This window comes from Schistocerca americana, chromosome 7 (genome assembly GCF_021461395.2).
Source record: "Schistocerca americana isolate TAMUIC-IGC-003095 chromosome 7, iqSchAmer2.1, whole genome shotgun sequence".
Classification (NCBI taxonomy): Eukaryota; Metazoa; Arthropoda; class Insecta; order Orthoptera; family Acrididae; genus Schistocerca; species Schistocerca americana.
Window position 1 is genome coordinate 415,073,579 of NC_060125.1, and position 27,238 is coordinate 415,100,816.

A 27,238-nucleotide genomic window follows, 5' to 3' on the forward strand; every position below is an offset into this window, starting at 1 on the left:
GACTCACGGACAACACTTATTCGCCCGTATTGCATCGCACTGTCGTAGAATTAATTCCATGGCCATTCAGTGACGTTGCGTAAATAACAATTACCTCTGATAGAGTAGCAGTGAACTGGACCATGAAATTAACATTACTGAGGTAATAAATTTCGGAACGAAAGAACCCCTTGCGAACAGTCAGGTGCAAATTCCTCGAATGTGGCAGTCGTACACACAGAGTATGCTGTCGCCATGGCTTAGGCGTACCTGACTGGAAATCTAACGTTTATCTGAAACGGTTTTTTTTCTTATTAAATTAACATATATTTACAAATATTTACTTACGGTCACTTGAAAAACTAAGGTTGGATATGAAACGTTAATTTGCCAAACATTTTTATACTTTTTATGAAGGCAGTTGGTTTCAGTTACTGTGGCGTGTCACGTGGTGTCGTCAGAGTGACCAGAATCGGTAGTATTTTTTTCTCCCATGTTCTAAGAAATCGCTCAGTGATGGTGAAGAAGAATTACATGATCTCCGAAATGGAATGAACAGTGTAATGAATACGGAATATTGATTGAGAGCAAATCGAAGAAAGACGAAAGGAATGAGAAGTGGCAGAAATGAGAACAGCGGGAAACTTACCATGAGGATGGTGATGATGAAGTAGGTGGAGTTATGTGTTTCTGTTACCTAGGTAGCAAAATAGTCCACGATGGATGGAGCAAGGACGACGTAAAAAGTAGGTCTGCACACACAGAAAGGGCATTCATTTCCAAGATAAGCTACTAGTACCAAACTTGGGCCTTAGTTTGAGGAAGAAACATCTACAAATGTACGTTGTGAGCACAACATCGTATAGTAGTGATACAAGGACTGTGGGATAACCGGAAAAGAAGTGAATCGAATCATTTGAGATCTGGTCCTACAGAAGAAATTTGAAAATTATGTGGACTGATAAGGAATGAAGAACTTATTCCAATATGTGGGAAACACTGACACCAAGGAGGGACAGACTGATAAGACGTTTCTTAAGAGGTAAGAAAATGACTTGAATGGTACTGGAGGGAGCTGTAGTGGGTAAAAAAACGTAGAAGAAGTCACAGGACGAAGGTTGTGAGTTTTGCTCTGAAATGAAGAGGTTGGCACAGGAGAGGAATTCGTGGAGGGGTCGGATAAATCATCAAACTAATCAGAAGTCTGATAAAAAACCCGTGGCATTAACTTTGTATGAGCTGCAGCTTTTCATAAATTACAAAGCTTACTCCGCAAAACTGAGATCTCTCCAAGTAAGGAAACGAATTCGTCCAATACCTAGGAACAACTACGCTATTGAAATTTAAAAGCGTTGCGTTCGAGAAAATCTTGTCACTAGTGTACTTTATGGCTTATCTGTCACATTATTATTCTAACGTCCAACAATTATTAGCGACTGAAACAAGATTAAGCAGAAGTAGTACGAAAAGCCTGTCAGAAGTCGAAGGCTAGCGTAAACCAACACATATTTTAATTTTCAGGACTGGTAAATTTGGTACGACATAAAGGATCTCATTCCGTTTTCAAAGTACCGTATGTATCATGGTAAAAGACCTTTTCCTATTCTGGGTAGAATAAGTATCACGACAGACGAAGTATAGGTCAACTGTCGACATGTTATTCAATATTCTAAAAATATATAGCAGTTTACTCAGCATAAAAGTCTTTAAATGAAGTAAGAGTTTAATATATTATTCAGTACTTAAATGAGAAGGAGTAATTCTCACAAACGCTGTGCAATAAACAACCCCATGACTAATAACGACAAAAAAAAGGAAAAAAACGCGGAACGGCTTACAGCGTTCCCTAGGTACACTATACTCTAGATAATCTAGCAACACACTGCCTACGACGAATCTATTGCGAGAAGTTGAAACACTAACTAATCGTTTGCCTATACTATAAGCTCTATTCAGTTACTCGTTCGCGGCAAATAGCTGATGACTATGGAGACCACCTCTAATACAGAACTCCTTACTCTGACCTTTCGTCTGTTCGTTCTATAGCAGCCTCTTTTTGTACTCTTATAACGAATTCCTTCAAAACGTGTTTGTAGTAGTTGAGTTTATGTAGTATGTGCCCACTGAAGAGTAGATACACTTCAGACCTAATTTAGATGCTCTACGTCTTCAGCGTTTCTAGATACCGTCCAGTCTCTCATGGAGCCTACGACACAACACAAAATAATATCTCTAAGGGATCCTTCACCAACATTTTCAATAACTATTTTGGAAACGTAGTATTAATTTTTAAAGTGAACAAGGACCTGTCTAGTGTTTCACAAAACGTCACTATTTCATCAGTTCATTGAGTAGCGGCGATTTGCAGTTACTGCACACATAATATTTTACTTCATGCTACTGTCCGATTACACTGGCAAGTTATGTAAAACATATCGGAACAGTGAAGTGAATGTTGTTAGCCAAATTCTAGCGAACTGACAAACAGAGCACCTAAATTACCAGCCTGATTGTTCGTAACCTGCAAATAACAGCTCCTCCACATGCGTTGTTCGATACGGTCACCATAAAAATGAAGGCAGGGTAGAATGTACCAGTGAAAATACGAACATGGGGAAGGAGTACAGTGTCACGACAATGTCGACAGGTGGGTGCACATTTTTCAAAGATTTAGAGATCTCTACAAGCAATACTGTGCCTCTCCAAACCAAAACGATCATGTTCGGAAATACTGGGATGCCCACGCTCGCCTTTGTGTGTGTGTGTGTGTGTGTGTGTGTGTGTGTGTGTGTGTATGTGTGTGTGTGCGTGTCTTGAGTACATGGGCGCTCAACGGCGAGGGCATGAGTGCCTTGACAAATATTAAAAGAAACGAATGTGGGTAAATGGGCTCAAAATGTTGTCACACGGTGAGGCGCAATTGTACAAAATGACACCCACTCATTCCCATCTTACCCGCGTTGATCTCTCACGGGCAATACTGGACGCACCCACGAATGGCCAGTTATGGGAATACGTAATTCACCAAGGAACGTTGTCAAACATGATCGTTTTGGTGGCCCAGGTGGTAAGGGATGTGGATACGCACAGTTTGTTTCATTGAACATGTGTGTATAACTGTTGGAATTAGTGACAGCACAGCTTAAGACATCTCGTACCATATAACCGCTATGAAACTTCTCATAAATTAAGATACATTACTTACGACAACATAAACTTATTTAACCTACAAGAGAAACGGCCCACTTGGCGAAGACATTCATACGAAAAAAGGTACTTTATCTGGTTCCATGCAATAAAGTTGATGCTAGTATGAAAGTGCAAAAATAAAAGACAATGGAACGGATAAAAATACGTAAATTAAAACATCGTCAGTTAAAACGCTTACAGGGAATTTAGAGTAAGAGATATAAAAATAATCCAGCAAGGTAGCATACTACGGTCAAACACATTAGAGAAGTTACTTACATTAGTTTTAAACATGAGTTCCGTGCAGGGCACAGTGGACGAGACTACACAACCATCGCGTGTGGTGTCATAGTGTAAAAATACAAGATAATGTAGCACATACACGATTAAGATCATGGACTTAGGTGAAAGTTTTCTAAATATATTCCGTTCCTTAGTTCTGTGTGCTCCTCTAGATTAGTGTGAGGATGTTTACATAAATGACGACATATCTCAGTCTCTTTCTGTATATTCATTGTTCTGCCCTTATTGACTTTGTGTAAAACCTCAAGTATGCTCTCAGTATCCTGTAAGATGCGATTTCCTAGCGCACAAGTGAGAACAAAAAGTTCCATGCAGTTTGTTCTATGAAGAACTTGGTATGGCTGCTACATTCAATTTTGTATATTCCTGATTGTGAAAATGGTGACGAACTACTGGTAGTACGCAAAAATTTTTTGTCTACACGGATATCAGTCGTAAAACTTATCTGATTGTTTATGTTCCTAAACATTTTTGCAACTTTGTCCGATATACTCCCTACACATGTTACCACCGCATCTCTAAACTTCCCACATACAAGTTCTTTCTGTAGTGTTATTTCTTCTGGGACTATGTCACTTTGCTTCGGTTCCTTTGCGTATACTTTATTAACCATTTCAGTACTGTATCCATTGATACTTGCTGTATCTTCAATGACGGACAGTTTATTATCTCTTTCGGTCATAGGAATCCTAACAAGTCTCTCTAGTATGGAGTGGAAGAAAGGCTTTTTATGTGATTCCATGAAGTTTTCTAGATAACTGTGTTTGTTGTTGGTGGTGTATGGGGGAAATGGTCTCTATGATCTCTTTATGTTATTTTAAAGTCTGATACTCTTTCCTTTCCCTAGTTTAATGGTAATCCTCATTTTAGGAGGCGTATTATTGATTTGTGCTAACGCCATATTGTAACCTCCCCACAAAAATTTTATAATAGACAATATTTAATAGAAATGGACCCAAGCGTAACCTCCCTAGCAATTAAATTTAATGACAATAAAAATGAGAATCGCAATCTGACTCAAGGTGTAAGCTCTCACGAAAAGAATGAAAGTCGATTCAGTGATAAGAAAATCTCAGTGATAATGAAAATTCAATTAAACCGAAATATCGGTCTTTGGCCCTGTGCAAAAAATCAGAATTAAATTCTTACCTCATTGAAACTGCTTGATAAATTTCTGCTCTTATTGTTGCGCACGGCTTGGAGGAACTGCATTGCAAATAATATATATATTTTTTTTAATTTAACTGAAACTTTTCTTTAAGGGAAATGAAGGAAATCGTAATTAAATGATATTTTTTTTTTTTGTAAAAATTGCTTTGAAATCAAAATTATTATTGGGGCACTTGTTGAAAATTAATTACAATAAACAAACTTTACATTATCTGATGATTACCTTAATTAACAATACACCTCATTCAGCCTCTTGACCAGAATGGCATGTCGACGCTCGCCGACTCCTCACACGCACAACTCCACTCGACTGCTATTACCGACATACTGCACGCAACTGAACTGAGCTACTGCTATCGACAGACTGTACTGCACGACGACTACTAGCGTACTACTCGCAACACTCGCGCGGTCAAGCACAGACTAACCACGATAATAGGCTCTCTGGCCAAAGATTTTAACGTGCCTCACCATCGCTGCTACGTTACATACGTGTTTCATAACCCTCCACTGGGGGGGGGCAAAAATTTGGCAGCGATGGTGAGTCATTTGGACTTGCCATCGCAAGAAATTTTTACAATTTACAGAATATTCAAATTTAGTACATAAATTAAATGTGGTACACACGCACCGAGTACAAAATATATCAGACAAAGACAGGATGTGGGTACAAAACATAGTAGCAAATCAGAAAAATGTATATACAAATTATTTGACAGATAACAGAGTGCACACGCACTGAAATAATTCTTTAGCATTTTCAGAACAAATAAACAGAATGTCAGAAAATCATGTTGATATGTGACATGAGTGTACTCGCACTGGAGTTGAGAACATATCAGCAAATGACGAAATGTATATACAATGAGTAACAAACGACATAAGTGCATACACACTGAAGTATTGAATATACAGAATGAGTACAAATCATATTAAAAAATGAGAAAAGTGCACAGGCACTGAAATTCAGTAGAAAACATATTAACACCTAACATAAGTGCACATGCACTGTAGTTCAGAACATATCATTAAAATAAAAAATGTATATACAATATAAAAGACAAGAGTGTACATATACTGTACTTCAGAACAAATCAAGAAATGTCTTTAGCATTTTCACAACAAATAAACATAATGGCAAAAAATCATATCGACAAGTGCCATAAGTGTACTCGCACTGGAGTTCAGCGAATCGAAAAAAATGTATAACCCATGAACATAAATGATGTTAGCAAAAAAATGATCTTCACTATGTGACAAGAATTAGGATAGGAAAGGGAAGGATTGCATCATGGTTGTAGCACTTTAGATTGCACACAGCTGTTCTGAAAGTCCATATCATTCCACAGAAGTACAACACCAAGTGACACAATTTGAAGTTCTTTTCCCATCAGAATTTATCAGCGTAGCCAAGACACTGAACTGTCGTAGTAATGTTCCATGTTTTCATTTTGGCAGTACACTAGGTACACCAAACAGTGGGACCATAATAACGTCTTCATCGCTCAGGGTGGTGGACAGCATGTCGTGTCAACACCACGCTTTTACAAGGCACACCAACGTAGAATTAGTGCAAAACCAAAGATAGTGCTCCATGATCACTAGGATAAACAGGACAAATGGACATTGCAGTAATTCAGGGTAGTTAGCTCGTAAGGTGAAGGACATTAATTCACACACCATTCTTCGTTAGTAGTTTGTGGCATTCATAGCCCAGTTATTGAACATTTCTGTACCAAGTATGTAGTATTACAGAAAAATGTTCATTAATTGATTTACATAGAATCAGTAGCCTTCTTTGCCTAGTTACAAAGCATTATTAAATAATTGCATTCTTTTCCAGTTACAAAGTATGGCATAGTTAATTAATTATTTGTCATTCCAATATAGTATTAATCATTAGCTTTTTCCTAATTACAAAGCATTATGAAACAATCGCATTCATTTCCAATTACAAAGCATAGTTAAGAATCATGAGCCTTCCTCAAATTACAAAGCATAGCATCATTTGTCATTTCAATATAGTAAGAATCATTAGCCTTCTCCTAATTACAAAGCATAGCATCATTTGTCATTTCAATATGGTAAGAATCACATTCTTTTCCAGTTACAAAGCATAATTAAGAATCATTAGCCTTCTTCTAATTACAAAGCATTATTAAACAGTCACATTCTTTTCCAATTACAAAGCATAGCATAGTTAATTAATTATGTGTCATTCCAATATAGTATTAATCATTAGCTTTTTCCTAATTACAAAGCATTATGAAACAATCGCATTCATATCCAATTACAAAGCATAGCATAATTAATTAATCATTTTCCAAATGACATATTATTCATTTCTGTTCAGCATTACTCAGAACTTTCTCAAACTGGTATCACTATTTGGGACTGGTAATACTTTTTTTGTTAGCAATGCATTGCGTTGGGATCGATAATTAATTGCTGAGGCATAACACTATTTGCTTTTGACCTATTGCTGCAAATGAGGATAGGTAATGTCATTCGTCATGAGTCAGCTGTAGCAAGGTTATGTAACAAGGCAGTATATGTGATCACATTTATAAATGATAAACACAAATGGGTAAAAAATTAAAAATGCAAGTACTAGAACAGGTATAATAAGTAACAGGTTTAGTAAGTATCATGAAAAGCTTCTCCTGGAAAAAATACAAAATGGACTATTGACCTGAAAGAAGAAACGCACACTATGCTGAAAAGTAGTGAACTTCGAATTAACAGGTAGTGAAATGTGTATAAAAAATGTGTTCCATAGCTGTCCTTTCCAAAACTTTCCGTCATCCTACCATGCAATATAACATCTGCTGTCAAAACAAACTGCAACAAATACTTAAATAACTACATAGCATAAATACATAACTTCAACATTATCCTCACCTGTAAAGAAAAAACTTCATTATCCACCACTTCATTATCCATATTATCATAACTTCATTATTATCATCATCACCTGTAAAGAGAAACTTCATTATTCATAATAGCATATTCTTCATCATTAATCATCGGCATTCATTATCATCTGCAAAAAAATCACTTCATTACTCATTACACAACTATTCCTTATCTCTAGCATATTTCATCACTAAAACTAAGATGTGTAGCCTGCATCAATCACCTTGTATTCTGGAAGAAAAAATTAGTTAAGACTGCTATTCTACGATGAGTATAGTATATTCTTGTTAATGCTTGTTAATACTGATCCATTTACTCTTCCCCATAAAGTTATTGCATCTTCTTTCGTTTATTCCGTAGGTGAAACTCCCATTTCTGTTGAATTTATTTCTTACACGCATCATTTCTTTCGAAATTGATGAACAAAGATTAATGTCCTGCATTTAAATCATATACCCACAAAATAATGACAGGTTTATGGTGACATAATTAACCATACAGCATAACATGACAGAAAACGTAATATGTCAAAGACATTGACAGTGTTCAGATGCAAAAATGTACACAGAATAATACAATGCAGCAGCAAAAAATGTAAAACAGTCACGATCTTGAGATGTCATAGGGCAAAAAGAATGTCAAAATCAACTGGTGTGTGTTATATCTCAACTATTTCACAGTGCATATAAACAAAACTGGAATACAATCATACACAAAAAAAATGGAAAATGTGCACGGTCTGATGTGTAACGACAAGAAAAGCGACCTGCTAACCTTACCTTGTCGGGCAATTGCCAATAAAAAATACGATAATCATCAGTAATTAGTCAGGTGAATATAATTGCATTAGTAAATGGCATCATAGTGTGTTGAATCATACAGTGTCTTCATTCAATAAAGGGTTTAATATTTGACCAATGGTGGTTGCCTTTCGATTTTCTGGTTCTCAAAGTTTCGACGTGTACAACATTGGGGTGAGGGATGCTGCGAATCCGATATGGACCTGCGTATAGAAGTTCAAATTTACTGCACTTACCTTTTAATTTACTAGATAAATAGTGTGTACGTACTAAAATTTTCTGTCCAACGTGAAAGTCGCGGCGTGTACAAACCTGTTTTTGCTGTCTTCTCCGGCGCTCTGCGGCACGTTTGATGTTGTTCAGCGCAATGTCAATTATTTCGTGGTGTCTTAGTCGACGACATTTAGGGAAGTTTACTAATTCTTTAATTTTGTTTGGTGGTTCAACATTTTTCAGTATAACAGACGGAGATAGCATAGTGGATTCATTTGGAATGGAATTAATTACATCTTGGAATGAGAGTATGTGTGTATCCCAATCAATATGTCTTTTGTGGCAGTATATGCGGCACAGCTTACCAATTTCTTTCATTAACCGTTCACAAGGGTTCGAAGAAGCATGGTACTTGGATATATAAATCGGAGAAATGTTTCTAGCTCGTAACATACGTGTCCATGTACCAGAACGAAATTGAGATCCATTGTCAGAAATTACCTTCATCACATGCCCTACATGAAATAGAAAATGTTTTACAAATGCTTTCGAAACAGTTTTAGCAGTAGCTTTGCGTAACGGAGTGAAAGTAACAAATTTTGAAGTGAGCTCAACAGCGACAAAGATGTAGCAAAAACCTCTGTTAGTTCTCGGAATCGGACCAAAAATGTCTACAGCGGCCATATGTCTTAATTTAACAGGTATAATGGGATATAAAGGAGGAATATGTGAAGTGGTGTCTGATTTAGCTTTCTGGCAAATTTTACAAGACGCTAAAACTCGTCGTATACGTTTTTCCATGTTGGTAAAATAACAGTTCTGTCTCAGTATAAGAAAACATTTTCTTGCTCCGTAATGTGCGTAACTTAAATGAGTGTACCATATTAATTTGTTAACCAGTTCGTCAGGAATGCATAATAACCAATTGTTGCTGTCAGGATGAGAGCGGCGAAACAGAATGTCATTGCGTACAGTGTAATGGTTTCTAATCGTAACATTATTCCTATCTTGCCAAAGGTGTTTAATTTCTTTCCACACGTTGTCTTTATTTTGTTCTTGTGCTATGTCCTGTAATGACGATGAAATAAAGTTTTCAAATGCAACTTGCTGAATGTACATGACACTGAAATTTGTTTTGCAGAAGTTGGTTGCTACGTCTTGCTGATTGTTGCCGAGAGAACGCGATAGTGCGTCTGCAATAACATTTTGTGTGCCGGGAATGTGAACTATTGTAAAATTAAATTCCTGTAAATAAAGTTTCCATCTGCTTAATCCATCGTGAGTGAATCTGGCCGAAAGTAAAAATTGTATCGCTCTGTGGTCTGTGTAAACGGTGGTATGTCTGCCATAAAGAAAGTGCCTAAATCTCGTGAAAGCCCATACAACACATAATGTTTCAAGTTCTGTAACAGAATAATTTCGTTCAGCAGGTGACAGAATGCGGCTTGCAAATGCGATGTTTTTAATTACTGTAGAACCATCTGCTTCAATTTCCTGGAAAATGTGTTCGCCTAAAGCGGTGTTAGAACTGTCGGTGGCAATGGAAAAATTTCTGGTAAGATCTGGGTGCGATAAAAGTGGTGCATTCAACAAAGCATGTTTCAGGTTCACAAATTCAGAATGTGCTTGCTTATCCCATGACAAAATAGTGTTTTTACCTGTTAATTGGCATAATCTGGGTGTGTCTAAAGCAGAGTGATGAATAAATTTACGAAAAAAGTTAATTAAGCCCAAAAAACTGCGTAATTGTTTTTTCGTTGTAGGAATAGTAATGTCACGTAGAGCTTGAAGTTTTTCCGGATCAGGTGCAATGCCTTCTGCTGAAATTACGTGTCCAAGAAATTTTATAGAAGTTTTGCCAAAGTGCGATTTACTAAGGTTAACTGTAAGTCCTTGTGCATGGAAAGTTTGTAACAGTTGTTCAAGAATCAGATTGTGTTCCGACCAGTTAGCTTCTGCGATAAGAATGTCGTCTACATACGTCGTAATTCTATCCTTAAGTTCTGTCGGAAGTATTGCGTTCAAACCGCGAATAAAGGCTGCAGAAGAAATAGTTAAGCCGAATGGTAATTTGCAAAATTGATAACAGTCGCCAAAACAGAGAAAAGCTGTGTATTTTCTGCAGTTTGGATGAAGTTGAATTTGCCAAAATCCCGATTTCAAATCTAATGTGGAATAAATAGCTGTACCATGAAATTTCTGTAAAAGTTCCTCTAGTGTCTGTGGTCGATCTGTTTCATTAATAATAATGTCATTAATGTGACGTGAATCAAGTACGAGGCGAAGTGAGCCATCTTTTTTCTTAGCAATATGTAGCAGGTTTATGTATGGACTAACTGCCGGTTCTATAATTCCTTGGTCAAGCATATCCTGCAATTCCTTTTTAACCTGTTCTCTATGAATATACGGAATGGGATAATGCTTTGCTTTAAATGTGTCGTGCTGTTTGACTTGAAATTCATACATAAATCCGGACATAGTACCAGGAATGTTGTCGAAAACTGGAGCTTGCTGTAAAAGAATTTCGTGTAATTGCGTTCGTTCGTTGTGTGTAGTTGCACTGCTCTCTTTAACCTTATCAGAAATCATCTGTATTACGTCGTAGTCAGCTTCGTCTGGAGTATTATAGTTGTGTACGTACGTATCCGTGAACAATGTGGGATTACAGTCTATTTTATGTGTTGCGGAAATGACCTCTGTGCGGTTAATTGTTTGTTCTTCCGCAGATAAAGAGTGCTGAAATTCTGAAGCCAATTGTACATTTTCATCCTTTAACATTAAATGAGAATTTTGAAAATCGATAACTGCGTCGTGTTGTACCAGAAAATTCGTACCTAAAATAACGTCTGTTGTCAATAAAGGAACAATCCAAAAATTTGAGTGGAAAGTATGACCTCCAATACAAAATGATAAATGCGTCTGTAATTTAACGTCTACTCCTTTACTCGGTACTGCTCCTTTCACTTTTGTTTTGCCTAAAGGTAATGTCGGATAGGTGTTCTCTTTGTTGCACTCGTTAAAAGTTTCTTCATTTATTACTGACATAGGTGATCCGGAATCGATTACTGCTGAAAATTTCATTGAACCAATTTTAATTTCGATGACAGGATGTGAAATAGTTTTCTGAACAAATGGTCTTTCCTGTAAAAGAGTGTCTCGTATGTCGTCAAAAGTAATTACATTTTCACGAACAACATTTTGCGTGTCTAAAGTAGTGCTTGTATTATTGGAAGATGCGATCTGTACAGTATCTAGTCAGATTCTATCTGACGTGTTATTATTATTAGGAGGATACTGTGGCATTTCTACTATTTGAACAGTTCTATTACTTCTTCCAGACGTATTACGCTCTGGATGATATATACTGTCGGGTTCATTCATGAGAATGGGTTCTTGCGGATAATTCTGCTGTTGGTATGACCGACTGTTGTTAGATGTACGCTGATAATTGTGCTCTTCGTTTTTACGTCTGTCGTGAAAGTCATTCCTATACGGTGCATTACGATAGGAATTGAAATACTGCCTTCTTTGTACGTATTTGTTTCCTTGCTGCCGTGCGTTACTATTTGTTGGACCAGGGACTATACGTCCACGCGGCGAAACATTAAAGTTAGGTTGACCTTGTGCATTCCATTGTTGGTTAGGTATGCTAACCGACTGGTTTTGATGTTGTTGTTGTGAAACACCTCTATTGTTACTAAAGTGTTGTTCCTGTTGCTGAAAATTTTGACGGTATTGATAATTAGAATTTTGGCTGTTATTAAAGTTTTGGTAGTTGTCGTTCCTAAAGCTTCTGTTACCTTTTCTATTGAAATTACGTCCCTGATCATAATTACTGTAAGTTTCTTGACCTTGGTTATTATACGAAAAGTTTTTGTTTACAAAAGAATAATCAGATTGTTGTACTTCCAAGAGCTGTAAAAGATCTCTGAATGCTGAAATGTTTTCCTTTTGCTGACCCGTTAGAAGTGACACTCGTAATGACCGTGGTAATTTAGAGATGCATAATTGTATAAGTGCGGATTCACTGTACGGTTCACTTAGGTACTGGTTTTGTTGCACCATGTGCTCAAAAAATTGCGTCACACTGGGAAAATTTGAGTTCTCGTAATTTGGCAAACTAATTAACTGATCTTTAATTCCGCGCTGTGTCGTCTTCGACCAATACGCTGACAGAAAAGCATTCTGAAACTCTTCTACTGAATAGCATTGCCTCGCGATCGGTCTCATACGAGTTGCCGGTTCGCCTTCCAAAAAACTGCAAATAAATTCAAGTTTGTGTGTTACAGGCCAAGTCGGTGGAAGAGCAAAGCTAAATTGTTGAATCCAATCCAGTGGGTGAATCTGCGTTCTATCGTTTTTAATAACTTTAAACTTTCTCACTGACAGAAAATGTTTGTAATCGAAATTATCATCTCTGTATGATGGAACAGGTTCAGGATCGTAAGAGAATCTATTGAACTGTGGTTGATCGGAATCTAAGTCCCGTACTCTCTGTAGATTACCCAAATTATACGCGCTGCGTGAGTCTGACAAATGTTCATAAAGTGGCGTTTGTTGTTGTATGTTATTAACTGAAATGTTTTTCATCTCTGTTACTTCTTGTTGTAAACTCGACAATTTTCTACGCAACGTGTTATTAGACGAATCGATCTCATTAATTGTCTGCTGTAAATTTTGAAATTCAAGTGTTTGGTTAAATGAAATCGGTGCAGTAACGTCTGAAAATTCAATTAAACCGAAATATCGGTCTTTGGCCCTGTGCAAAAAAAACAGAATTAAATTCTTACCTCATTGAAACTGCTTGACAAATTTCTGCTCTTATTGTTGCGCACGGCTTGGAGGAACTGCATTGCAAATAATATTTTTTTTTTTTAAATTTAACTGAAACTTTTCTTTAAGGGAAATGAAGGAAATCGTAATTAAATGATTTTTTTTTTTTTTTGTAAAAATTGCTTTGAAATCAAAATTATTATTGGGGCACTTGTTGAAAATTAATTACAATAAACAAACTTTACATTATCTGATGATTACCTTAATTAACAATATACCTCATTTAGCCTCTTGACCAGAATGGCATGTCGACGCTCGCCGACTCCTCACACACACAACTCCACTCGACTGCTATTACCGATATACTGCACGCAACTGAACTGAGTTACTGCTATCGACAGACTGTACTGCACGACGACTACTAGCGTACTACTCGCAACACTCGCGCGGTCAAGCGCAGACTAACCACGATAATAGGCTCTCTGGTCAAAGATTTTAACGTGCCTCACCATCGCTGCTACGTTACATACGTGTTTCGATATTCATTTTCAAGAGATCCATCAAAGAGCACCAAGAGCGTCATCGACATTGTGTGTGTTGTATACACCTTTAATCACTTAATTCCAACTTTTCGCTCCATGTTTAAGAAGGGTTATTAATGAAATTAACCACAGGACAAATGGGCTTAATTTCTTTGTGTGTCTTTTTTTGTGCTGCAAATGTTGGTGCTCTTGGATTCATAACAATGCAATTATTTATATCCTTGTCGTCAAATATGAATGCATATTATTTCAAGGCCTTTTCATTTAGTGCGTTAAATGTGTTTGCAGGGAACCTGTTCTGTTTCCTTGTGTTATTGACACTAACGAATTCATGTACCTTCTTATCACACTCTTCCTTGCCTATAATGACCGCAGTGTTATACATAACTGATTTACTATCCTTAGAGTATAACAGTGTTTACATACAGATGTTAAACAATTAAAATGCACAGCTGAATGAAACGTTCTATAGTCCACAGTGGCTGTATTTACTGAGTCGATTAGAGACTTGTGTAAGTCTCTAACCGACTTCAATAAATACAGCAACTACACACTAATGGACTTTTCATTAAGTGTTATATTACAATTGTTTTAACATTTCTACATAAACACCTTCTATGCTGTATAAATAGTCAATAGATTATGTATAATTACTTAATTACTTTAGCTGCCACTGCCCAAGTTCTAACACTGTCTGTGACCACAGATTTGCTGGTCTGATAGCTTAGCAACGTGTGCTTTACGCTTATCATTAATGTACTGTACAGTTCTAATCCTTTTGTTCATATTAAAACTTCTCTCTGCCGGCCGGAGTGGCTCAGCGGTTAAAGGCGCTACAGTCTGGAACCGCACGACCGCTACGGTCGCAGGTTCGAATCCTGCCTCGGACATGGATGTGTGTGATGTCCTTAGGTTAGTTAGGTTTAATTAGTTCTAAGTTCTAAGCGACTGATGACCTCAGAAGTTAAGTCGCATAGTGCTCAGAGCCATTTGAACCATTTTTTAAAACTTCCCTTCTTACTTTGTTTTCCTTGTTGCATGAGCGAAGGCGATGTCTCACTAGTGATCTTATTTATTTCTCCTATAGGAAATTGTGCTGTGTCCAACGCTACCTTTTTTGCTAGCGTTATGTTTTTAATGGTAATGGTACTATCCTGTAGTTCAGGTGCTGAGTTAAATTTCAACCCTTTGCTAAGAACATATATCTCAGGCATTGTAAATTCTATGTATCTCAGATTATACAATCTCTGGAAAAAATTTGAAGTTCAGATTCTCCACTAGCATAATTTGATAAATGTTTCCTGCCAACATGAATTCGAATTTGTTACGGCGCCTTTTCCTACCACCTTCTCTAACGTTATGTACGTAATCTTATACTAATCTGTACACAATTTCAAACTGTGCCTTTGATAGCAGCTTACCTGGTGCCACATGCGCTAAATACGAGTAAATTGGTGGTTTCTTCATTTTATGATCGTACATATTACATATCTCACTTTCATTCCGTATCAAGACAAGGCGGACCTCATGTGCTTACGAGCATTATGGATTACGGTTGAAGCATTCGCATGAAATCAGCAGAAGGAATTACTACCGAGTTTCAAAGTTCTGCCAGAGATCCACCTAGTACAATAACTTTGATTTCGATGGAGCGTGTGCAGAGAACGAGCAGTTTCTGACAAGCCAAAGGACGACATCATTGGACAGTGAATGACAGGAAACGAATAGCTCGTGGTACTGTATAACCCAGTAGCAAAGTGATGGAAGGGTTTGGATCTGGTGAATGCCCGAAGATAGTTATCTCCCGCACTGTGTAATCCTAATGGTGAAGTATAGAGGATGTAGTGTCGCAGTACCGTAATGTTCTTTGGGTAGGTTGTGGTCCCCTAATTGTGCTTAAGAAAACTCTAGATGAGGAAGGATATGCACACAGTTTACAGCAATTTATACTGCGTAGAGTAGAGGAACAGGCAGGGCTTAACGATTGTATGAGCATGAACCTCTCATAATGCTTTGTATGTGAGGTGATGGTTCATGGAGAGAAACATTTCTAAAACGGATTGGCCTGCTCAGAGTCCCGATCTCGGCCTGATGGAACGCCTATGGGATGTGTTGAATCGTGATTTCTACTCTCGAGGATGCGTAGGTGGTTATTCCTCCACGGACCTTCAGATATCTCAATGAATATGTCCCCATCACAGTTGAAGCTGTAATGAAGGCGAAGGGTAGACACACCATATACTGATGAGGTGGTCGTAACGATTAGCTGCTACCAGACTTTCCCTCGCGAGGATCGCACAACGAACTCTGGAGCGTTCACTACGTGAAGACACCTTGACTCGCGGCTGGGTGTCTGCGATCAGAGCTGCCTCCGTAGGCGGCGCTAAGCAGGTGATTCGGATGCGAGGGCGCCGAGTGGGCGACGCAAGCCCTCCAGCAAGGGCCACTCTTCCGGAACACGCGCAGCTTCCGCCGCTGCCGCGCCGTCTAAACTTGGCTTAACGACTCATTCCTCGGGCGTAATTAAACTCAGAGGAAGGAGCTGCAACATTCGGGAGACAAAGGCCCCGCTTCCCCACGCTTTCCGCCCGTCCCTCGCGCGGTTATGAATTAAGTCGCGAGCGCCGCTGCCGCAGAGTGTGGCGGTAAACTGCCGCCTTTCCTTACGACGTCGACCAGGGAAGCCCGAGGTCAATTTCCTGGGTCGCTGGCACCGGTGCTGATGCCGTGGCCATAAAGTTACTCCTTGTAGGTTCTGTTTAGTGCTGTAGTCCATCATATATATAGGAAACACTAAATATACAGAGTTCATATCTTTCACAATGTCAGTTACGAATCAAGGTGACAGGTGTAGCAGTCTTTCAAGACTGAAGACGTTCGAGCATTAGAGGCGGTTAAAACATTCATGGCGTGGTAGACCCTCAGTCTGAATCTCAGGTCGTTGCACAGGCTATCTAAGTGGTCGTATCCGTAGATTGTACTGACACGATCGTAGAATTATTGTGGAGGTACGTCACCACAGATAGTTACTGTTTTGGAAATTTTATTTAATTGTACGAAACACTCAGCTGACATCGGTCTGTTCTGATCATGTAAATTTTTTTGACTGATAACTTGGCCAGTGAACACCTTGGCCGCACGGTCTTATTCGGTACAAATCGTGATATGGGCAGATAACAGGGCACAGCTGATAACAAGTCCGGCTATCTGCATAATCTAGCAACAATGTAGGCTGCAGCAGTTTCTGGAGGAAGTCTTGTTTTCTGTTTGAGCTGTTTTGCTCATAGACTATCGGTCATTCCTGCTTCGTGCGTCGGGCGAGTAGGTTCTGTCTGTTTTCACCTCTGCCTCAGCGCTGCGAGAGCTTCCTCGTTTCCCCTTTAGTGTCATGTCAGTCAGTTGTTGATTTGTTTATCCCTCAGTATCTCGTTTTTGTGAATCAATTTTGAAGCAGCATTGGCTTTAGCCGTGAAGTCGTCGCATTCTAGCAAATGGGGAAGAAGAATATAAAAATGCCAGGATGTTTAGCCTAACACCCGAACTTGATAACAGTTTCCTCAAGACCATTTTGCTTCCTGCTGAGTACGTACACAATATGTGGCGGGAACTCTGATCCAATTAATGCCGGTTCCGAGATTATAATGGTGCTCCATCCGTAGACGTAGTGGTAAAACAGAATATCACCTCTCATGCAGCTGCGGATACCGATTACATGCAACTTCGACAGGACAAGTATCGTTCTGTTTTATATGCAATGAGAGTAAACACCTCCACAGAAATTGTTCACGTAGTGTCATGGTCTTAATATTTATTTACGAATATCGTAATACAAATGGTTCAAATGGCTCTGAGCACTATGGGACTTAACAGCTATGGTCATCAGTCCCCTAGAACTTAGAACTACTTAAACCTAACTAACCTAAGGACAGCACACAACACCCAGCCATCACAAGGCAGAGAAAATCCCTGACCGCGCCGGGAATCGAACCCGGGAACCCGGGCGTGGGAAGCGAGAACGCTACCGCACGACCACGAGATGCGGGCTATCGTAATACAAGTACTAGGCTTCGCTAGAAGGATTCGTTACGAATGGGAAGATAGGGCGGAGAGCGAGTTATTGTGAAAAGTTCAGTAATATGGTTATTGTCATCAGAATCGACAGCAAACCAACACCGACAACAATAGTTCACGTACATATGCTGACATCGCAAACAGAAGATGAAGAGACAGAGAAAGTATATGAATATATTGAACGGTTAATTGAATACTTAAAGGGAAATGAAGTTCTAACAGCCATGGGACATTGGAACGCGGTTGCAGGGGAAGGATCAGAAGAAAGGGTGACGGGACAGTATGAGCTCGGTATCTACTACCAGGAGAAAGAAAAAGGAGAAATACTGAGTTTTGTAATAGATATCAGTTAGTAATAGCGAATACTCTGGTCAAGAGTCATATGAGGAAAACGAACACTTGGAAACTGCCAGAAGATACTGGAAGATATCAGCTATATTGCGTCAACATCTTACACAGATTCCGAAATGAGATATTAGATTGGGAGGTGTACCCAGGAGCAGCTACAGACTCAATTCGCAATTTCGTAATGACGAAGAGTAGGCTGAAGTTGAATAGACTAGTCAGGAAGAATCAGTAAGTACAGAAGTGAGACACGGAAGTACTAAGAAATAAAGAGACACGTTTGAGGTTCTCAGACACTATAGAAACTGCGACAGTGAATAGCTCAGTAGGCGGTACAGTTGAAGATTATTGGACATCTATAAATATGGCACTCACAGAAGTTGGAAACTCGTACAAGCAAAGCGCTTCCGAAGAAACCTTGGATAACAGATGAAACACTTCAGCAGATCGACTAAGGAAGGAAGTACCAAGCCCTTCAGGAAAATTCAGGAACACAAAAATACAAGTCACTTAGGAACGAGATATATAGGAAGTGCAGTGAAATTGAGGCAAAATGGCTGCATGAAAAGTGTGAAAATAGAAATGATTGCCGGTAGAACGGATGGAGCATATAGGAAAGTCAAAACAACCTTTCGTGAAAGTAAAATCAAGAGTGGGAACATTAAAAGTTCAAAGGGAATTCCATTGTTAAACGCAGAGGAGAGAGCAATTTGCATCAGTATATCTAAAATCATTGGTGGAAGTGGCAACAAAACAACTATTCACCCTGATCCGTAGAATGTATCAGACGGACGATATACCATGAGACTTTCGGAATTCCCAAGATAGCAAGTGCCGACGTGTACGATAATTATCGCACAATCAATTTAAAAGCTGACAAGAACAGTATTCAGAAAAATAGGAAATAAAATTAAGGCTCTGTTAGATGACTGTTAGTTTGGATTTAAGAAACGTAAAAGCACCAGAGAGGAAATTCTCACGTTTCATTTGATACTAGAAGAAAGACTGAAGAAAATTCGAGACAACTTTATTATTTTTGTCGACTTGGAAAAGCGTTCGACAATGTAAAATGGTGCTCAATGTTTGAAATTTCGAGAGACATAGACGTAAGAGGGAAGAAGTGAATGTACAAACACCAAGAGGGAACAATAAGAGTGTAATACGAAGAACGAAGTGTTCGGATTTAAAAGGGTGCAAGACAGGGGTGTAGTCTTGTGTCCCTATTGTTCAATCTATACGCCAAAGAGGCAGTAATGGAAATAAAAGGTTGTTTCAAGAGTGAAATTAAAATTCAGGATGAAAGCATGTCAATGATAAGATGGCTGATGACATTACGATAGTCAGTGTGAGTGAAGAAGCACTGGAGGATGTGTTGAATGAAGTGAAGAGTCTTCTGGATACAGAAAGGGGGTTGAGAATAAATCCAAGAAAGAGCAAAAGTGTTAGAAGTAGCAGAAATGAGAACAGCGAGAAACTTAACATTACAATCCGGAATCACGAAGTAGACAAAGTTACCGAATTCTGCATAACGGATGGAGAAAATAGAGCATAAAATGCAGACTACCACTAGCGAGAAAGGAATTCCTGGGCAAGAGAAGTCTGCTACTATCAAACATAGATTTAACTTCAGGAAGGAATTTCTGAGATTGTACGTTTGAAGCACAGCAATGTATAATAGTTAGGCATTGACTGTGGGACAACCATAGCAGAAGAGAATCGAACCACTGTAGATGAAGAATATTGAAAATTAGGTGGACTGATATGGTAAGGAATGACGAGTTTCTCTGCAGAATCGGCGAGGAAAGGAACACAAGGAAAACACTGAAAGGAAAAAGGGACAGAATGACAGGACATCTGTTAAGGCATCCGTGGATAATTTCCGTGATACTAGAGGGAAATGTAGATTGTAAAAACTGTACAGGATGACAGAGATTGCAGTACACCCAGCAAATGTTTGATGACGTAGGCTGCAAATGCAGCTCTGAGATGAAAGAATTGGCCAAGGAGAGAAATTCATGGTGTGCCGCATCAAACCAATCAGAGGAATGATGACGAATAAACAATAAAAAGAGACTTTTTTCCTGTTTTAGGACAGTCAGTAACGTGATTGCAGGAAGAGAAAAGATGGAGTAGCCGCATTATCACCAACTGGCTGTGCTAGATCGTTTGCACAACATACACCCAGATAAGGAGACGTATCAAGAGAAAATTATTTTATTCAATATCTTCACAGCGCAGTTGAATGTGAGGTGGGTCACCAATCACCCTTAATATACAAGGGCAGCTCTTTTCATATGACACGACTTTTCCCCACATTCTAGCGTTTAATAATTCCATCATTATAAAACTTCAGCCATCGATATATAGCTGTACAACACAAGAATAATATCTTCTTTCTTTCTTTGCTACCCACCCTAACATATTTAACGTGAAAAGAAAAGACGCAACTTCGGCTGATGAACGTATCTCGATAGAAAAAAAAAAAAAAAAAAAAAAAAAAAAAACCTTATGTTACGAAAATTTTCACGATTCATTCACTTTGCGAGACGTATGTGGATGGGAGTAATGGCGTATGTGGATGGGAGTAATACGTTCGCTCACAGCATTTGGAAGAAACGGTAAGGAGATCAGCTCTCAGCTCCCCTTGTGTTAGAGTATCGTTTACCTCCCCCCTAACCCCCCTCTCCCCCCATATTCTCGGGAATATTTTTTTCTTCGATGTATAGCGTTTTTCGTCTACCTGATTTTGTTGAGTACAGGTGGATCTTGATGTCCACAGTAAAGTCACGGTGTCCTGTTAACTCTCGCAAAATCCCTTCTCATTGTGTCAGCAATGTTCCATTATTCAGAAGGCTCTCTAGACCTCTACCTGCCACCGGCTTTGTGGAAGGATATCACAACGAGACAGAATAGCACACTAATAAACAAGAACAACGTCACCACTACGCGGATGCATAAGCCCAGCAGTTTTACGACTGGTATGTTTCCAGTGATTTGTAGTCAAAGACGTATTAGGAGAGTAGCAGGACTGTTCGTCTGTTTTATTCAACTCCAGCTCCCACCACTCCTCAGCCCTCTACAAATCGCTATAGCCTGCCGGTGTCACAACACTTCTATAGACAGGAACATGCACCTAAATACATCATCCTTAAACCTCAGTACAGTGACAGGGTAGACTGTATCACAGCAGCATTATCGATTAATAGTTCCCATTTCACTCACATGCGTAATGATCGAGTAAAACGACCGTATACCTCTGTATATACCCTAATGTCATCTATGAACGCATCGACAGCTACAGGTTTCCTAATGACCAAGGAAGTCTTACTGCTGCAACTTTAGTACACAAGGACTGCACAAAAAAATTGAGAGGCATAAAAACTGCAGTTTATCGATATCAAACGGTTGTTTATAAATGTGTTCCTGTACGTGTCCTAATCTCCTTTGCCATACTCCTGTGATCACTACGCTGGATTTATAATGGCTTAATGGTATCAGAGTCTTAATTGAATACATTGCGTTTTGTGAGAAATAAACAGTCTTTTTTCAAATAGAATATACCGACATAATGTGATTCTAACAGAACCACAGAGCTTCCAACACACACTATCCACATATTTGTTCATTCCGCCCACCCCCATCCCCTCGTGACGCGCTTTTCGATAGTGGTCTGCTGACCATGATGTCATATTCCGGATAGAGCAGTGAGATGTGCGCATAAGTGTAGCGGTACATTCTTCTTTTTCTTTAAGTTGTAATATTAGGTGACATGCGGACGAGACGCCTGCCACACGAAACTCTGCAAACGAACACAAGTCCGATGTATGCATTCTACTTCAGCTCGCTTCCGATGCTTACTGCTAAGGATTTTTTTAATGCTTCCAATGACAGTGTGCAAGATTACTAGTCCTATTAATGTGCATTACATTTAGTTACGTCAGGTCAACTAGAAGCCCCAACGGAGGTCTTCCCGTCAATTTGTAGATAATCCCATCACATGCGAACATCCTACATCTAATACAAATTTACCGCAAGCCGCTGCACAGTGCTTGGTACATAGCACTAGTATTATCAATTATCCTTCCACCACACTCTCACAAGCATGACAGAGTAAGAAATGGTTGTCTATATGCCTCCATTCGTACCCTAAACCACCCTCATATTTAAGGGAGAAATACTGTAGGTCGTGTCTCTCATTGATTTTTATTTTTCCGTAACTTATTTCAAATGGAGCATGCCTTCGAATAAACAAAATTTTCTCGATACAGTCTCTTTGCGAGACGTGTGTGGGCGGGAGTAATACGATTGCTCACAACAGTTAAAAGTAGCGGTAAGGAGATCAGCTCTCGGCCCCCCGTTGTGTCACAGTATCGTTTACTCCCCCACCCACACAATATTCTCACGAATAATCCGGTCTTCGATGTACGGCATTTTCCGTCTGCCTGATTCTGATGAGTAGGGGTGGCTCTAGTTATCCACAGCCAAGTCACAGAGCCCTGCTAACTCTGTCAATACGATTCTAGCAGCATCTGCATGATGCTTTTGTTATGCAGATCAGCCGCATAACATGAACAGATGTGGACTCAAATGTTTGGCACACAGCGAATATGTAGTAGCCGCTTAGCACCCTTTGCTTCGCTCGCGTAGACTGTCTCGTCTGTGGAGATTTTTTTTTATGTTGTTCACAAACAGCAACACCTTCTAAGCTTTCCACGCCAATTAGGCCCATATAAGGATGGTCTTTTCCTAATGTCCTTCTGACCAGAAAGGAATTCTGGTAGCTGAGTCAAAAGTTTTTGTAAATCGCGCCTTATGGGTTCTTGTGGAGATACTTCCATAACTACTTTCATCCGATAACAAATGTTTCTTTATGTCTAACTGAGAAGTAACTATCGTAAACTTAGCTTTAAAATTTTTGAATGCACCGAAATATTCTCTTAGAAATTTTCATCCCCTGTTGCATTCCTTTAGGAACTGAATTTCCAGACACACTGAAACCATTTTTTTTTTAATTTCTAACGGATAAGTCAAATACCAGTTGTCATAGAATTGAAAATCCTTCAGTAGGTCTTGACTAATTATTTATTTTCAAGAAACTGTCACCGACTTCGTTGCCGCTTATTGGTTTCATTTCCAAAGATGTAGGAACACGCATATTTTTTCTGACTGAAAAAGCAAATACAAGTTTTCGCAGTTCTAGCTTCAAAATTCCCTTAATAGCGACATACTTTCCAGCCGTTCATCCCCTGTTACACCCCATTAGGAGTGGAATTCGGCCAATGCCTTCTTAAATGATTCCTACAGCATAAGGTCCAGACCCTATCCACACTTCAGGTTTCTAGCCTTAGAGGTTTGGGGTGGGTGACAGTGAGTCAGTGAATCAGTCTGACCCTGTTCCCCATTTCACCCCTTAGAGGTTGAATTTTGGAAAACAGTGGATCACGTATTTTATCATTTCTAACCGAGACACCCAACACTAATTTTCAAAGACTTAGCTCTAAAAATGCTTTCGCAATTAAATATTGTCATAAAAGTTTCAGTCCCCATTTCACCTCCTTAGCGGCTGATTTTCCAAACACAATGAGGTGCAGATTATTTCTAACAGAAACGCAATATACAAATTTTCATAGCCTTAGTTTCAAAAATATTTACACCCGGAAATATTTCCTTGCTACTGTCATCCTCCGTTCACTGGAGAGGGCTTGAATTTCCAGAAACGGTGAAATCCCTAAAAACCCTATTGTTTTACTTCTAACTGAGAAGCCATATTGAAATTTTCATATAGTTAGCTTTAAAATTGCCTTCAAAATAAAATATTTTCTGCAAAAATCTCATCTAATGGTTCATCCCCTTTGGTTTGGAATAGGATCCACACCTCCTCCAAATTTCAAAAGCTTCTATCCTAGGCAGTTTCGGCTGGGTGATGATGAGTCAATCAGTCATTCAGTCAGTCAGTGAGTCAGAACATTGTCTTTCATATATAATGATTGAGCTGTCGAACTGATGCTACCGTTCTCAATTACATACCATTTAACCACAAACGGGTCTATGTGTGTCAGTGCTCGGAGAGCACCTGACAGTGAGTTCTGAGATATAGTGTGAGAATGTACATAGGTGGTGCTCTTGCAAGTAGAGTAGGAGAAGCTACGCAGCAGACAGATGTATATTGAGGGGCAGCTGACGGCCAGGTACGACACATTCTCCGCTTTCTTGTCTTGTACAGCAGCAGCGTTAATCCACCTATACTCAATGTGTTGGGTGTTGCTATATTAGAATAGACATCTCGAGAAACATCGCAGAATGTCGCGAACATATAAAGTTTGCAGGAAGCGGTATGTGCTACAGTGGAGTGAGAGTGTGATAGGAGCACTGAGTGGGTGATGTGCTGTTTGTTATTTCGACCACTTAATGATTCTAAGATCAACTAAAGCTCAATACAAGGTGGTATGCCCACTCCAACAGTTTCTGGCTGCAATACATATTGAAATCAAAATATACAAAAAAATTTAGTTGCGAAATACCGTCACAGTATTTCCAAATGTCTCTCGGGATAATTTAAGCACAGTAATCCAGTATGGAGTAATCTCTGCCATCATTAACAAGTGTTCCTTTAAAACTATAGTCCTCCGCACCATATATATCATACACTGACATTCTCAAATGTACTTCCGTATCGCTAGCATTTAAAACATTTTCACAGAATCAAACTTGAACTGTCCATTTCTATAGTTATAAATCAGAGCTTAAAAGCCGTGTTTCGTCTAGTGGATAAAGAGGCAAACGTTTCTGCTACACTTTAGGAATTCACACATATTCCTTCTTTTAAGAAAAATCTCGCATTTTAACCTAGTTCATAACATGGCAGCCATCTATAGAAGGCCTTGCAATAGTACTTCAACGTCAAGCAGTCCTGCCTCAGATGAATGTCTTACATTACCGCTGCAATCGTACCAATTTTTATACCTTCTGCTCCTGACTGTGGGAAATTATACAATGTCTCTAGAGTGCATAGACCTCCTCCTAATGAAGTTCTGATATGTGGCATCATTCATCTGTCCAACATATGGAGCATACATTAAGAAACCTAGCACCTTCCACCGTCATTTCCGATTACATCTATAGTGTAATGCTTTTTACTAATGTAATACGACTCATCTTGTAATGGCGACCGGAACGGTCGCAGGGTTATAGTGACAGAACGCAGCAGGACCCACAGAGCGGCCTGCGAACAACAACACCACGGGTGAGCATGGACACGACCAACGGAGGACTTTACGACACAACAAGGACAACAGAGTGCATGGGGGCTTAATCATATGTAATGGAAATAATTTTAATTTTTTGATTTAGTAACTGTCAGCTCGGTTACGAAGTCTCGTGAACGGTTGGCCCTGACTAGTATTATTATGCAATCTGACTGCATAGAACAACAACAAGGAATGAAAGGAAATTTCCGTTAACACAATTAATTAATTAAGTCCCCAGCAGCTATAAAACCAACGAAACAACAAAACACAAGTGTAATTGTTCTGTGTGTGGAAGTGTGATTCAACTTACACATCTGGCACGGTTCTTCTTCAATAAGACAAGAAATTTTAAATACCATTTATACTGAAGTAATTAAAAAAATAGAAATACTATAATTGCGCAAGAAAACCAGAATTACACTCTAATACAAGAACACAAGCCAGATGCTTTGTTGACTGAACCTGTAATGACACATTATTTAAGACATTGAAATAATAAAAAGAATAGGGAATTTTTTTTTACCTTCATATATGTTGACGAAAAGCACTCGGATCATTACAATATCTCCATTCGAACAACATCTGCTGTCTAGCCCATCAAACAACTGCATAAAACATGGAACAAGCACTCCTTACTACAACATCTCAACACCGACTCACTACTACCACATCTCGATAAGCACTCTCCACCACGACTTCTCAACAAGAACTTTTCACTACGACATCTCAGCAAGCACTGACTACTACGAGTTCTCGACAAGCACTCTTCACTACGACATCTCAGCAAGCACTGACTACTACGAGTTCTCGACAAGCACTGCCAGTGGAGGCGGCGGAATAATACTCTTTGGCGCAATCTCTGGCGCTGTGGCTCAGTGTAGCCACCTTCCATATGCCCTTCCTCCACGGGCCAGAATTTGATGGTATTTTTGCCAGCATTGGTGGTGAAAATACCACCAAATTCGTCCACAAAAATACAGACAAAAATAAAAGATAATATTAATACGTAAATATCACATAATTAGATAAGATTTTGGCTTTGCACTGACCTCTCAATAAGCTAATATATGAAATACAGTAAGCAATACAAATTCGTTCATACACATGACTTTACACAATAGTTTACACAATATACAAAAAATCAGTTTATACAAATGTTCACATAAAATGCTTTTAATTATTAAAAAAAAAACAAGTAGTTGATAGTTCCTGCAGTAGCACCCAGCAATGGTCAACAGGTGCAAACAGCAAGAAGTAACATCATTTCAGTAGAAACAGTTCCAACAGTGGCACCCAGCAATGTTGAACAGGTACAGACACCAACAAGTGACATCATTTCAATAGAAGCAGTTCCATTTGTGGCAACCAGCAGTGTCGAACAGGTGCAGACACCAACAAGTGACATTATTTCAATAGATGCAGTCCATCAGTGGCACCCAGTAATGTTAAACAGGTGCACACAGCAACAAGTCACATTATTTCAGTAGAAGCAGTTCATCAGTGGCACCCAGCAATGTTGAGCAAGTCCAGACAGCAGTCCATAATATTCACTATCACTAATCACACTGTTCATCAGAGTTTATAAGCAGAAATTAAACATGTCCTAGTGGCACCAATCATGTAGAAAAAGTACACGTAACAGTCCATAATATTCACTATGACTGATCACACAGTTCAGGCATGAACAATA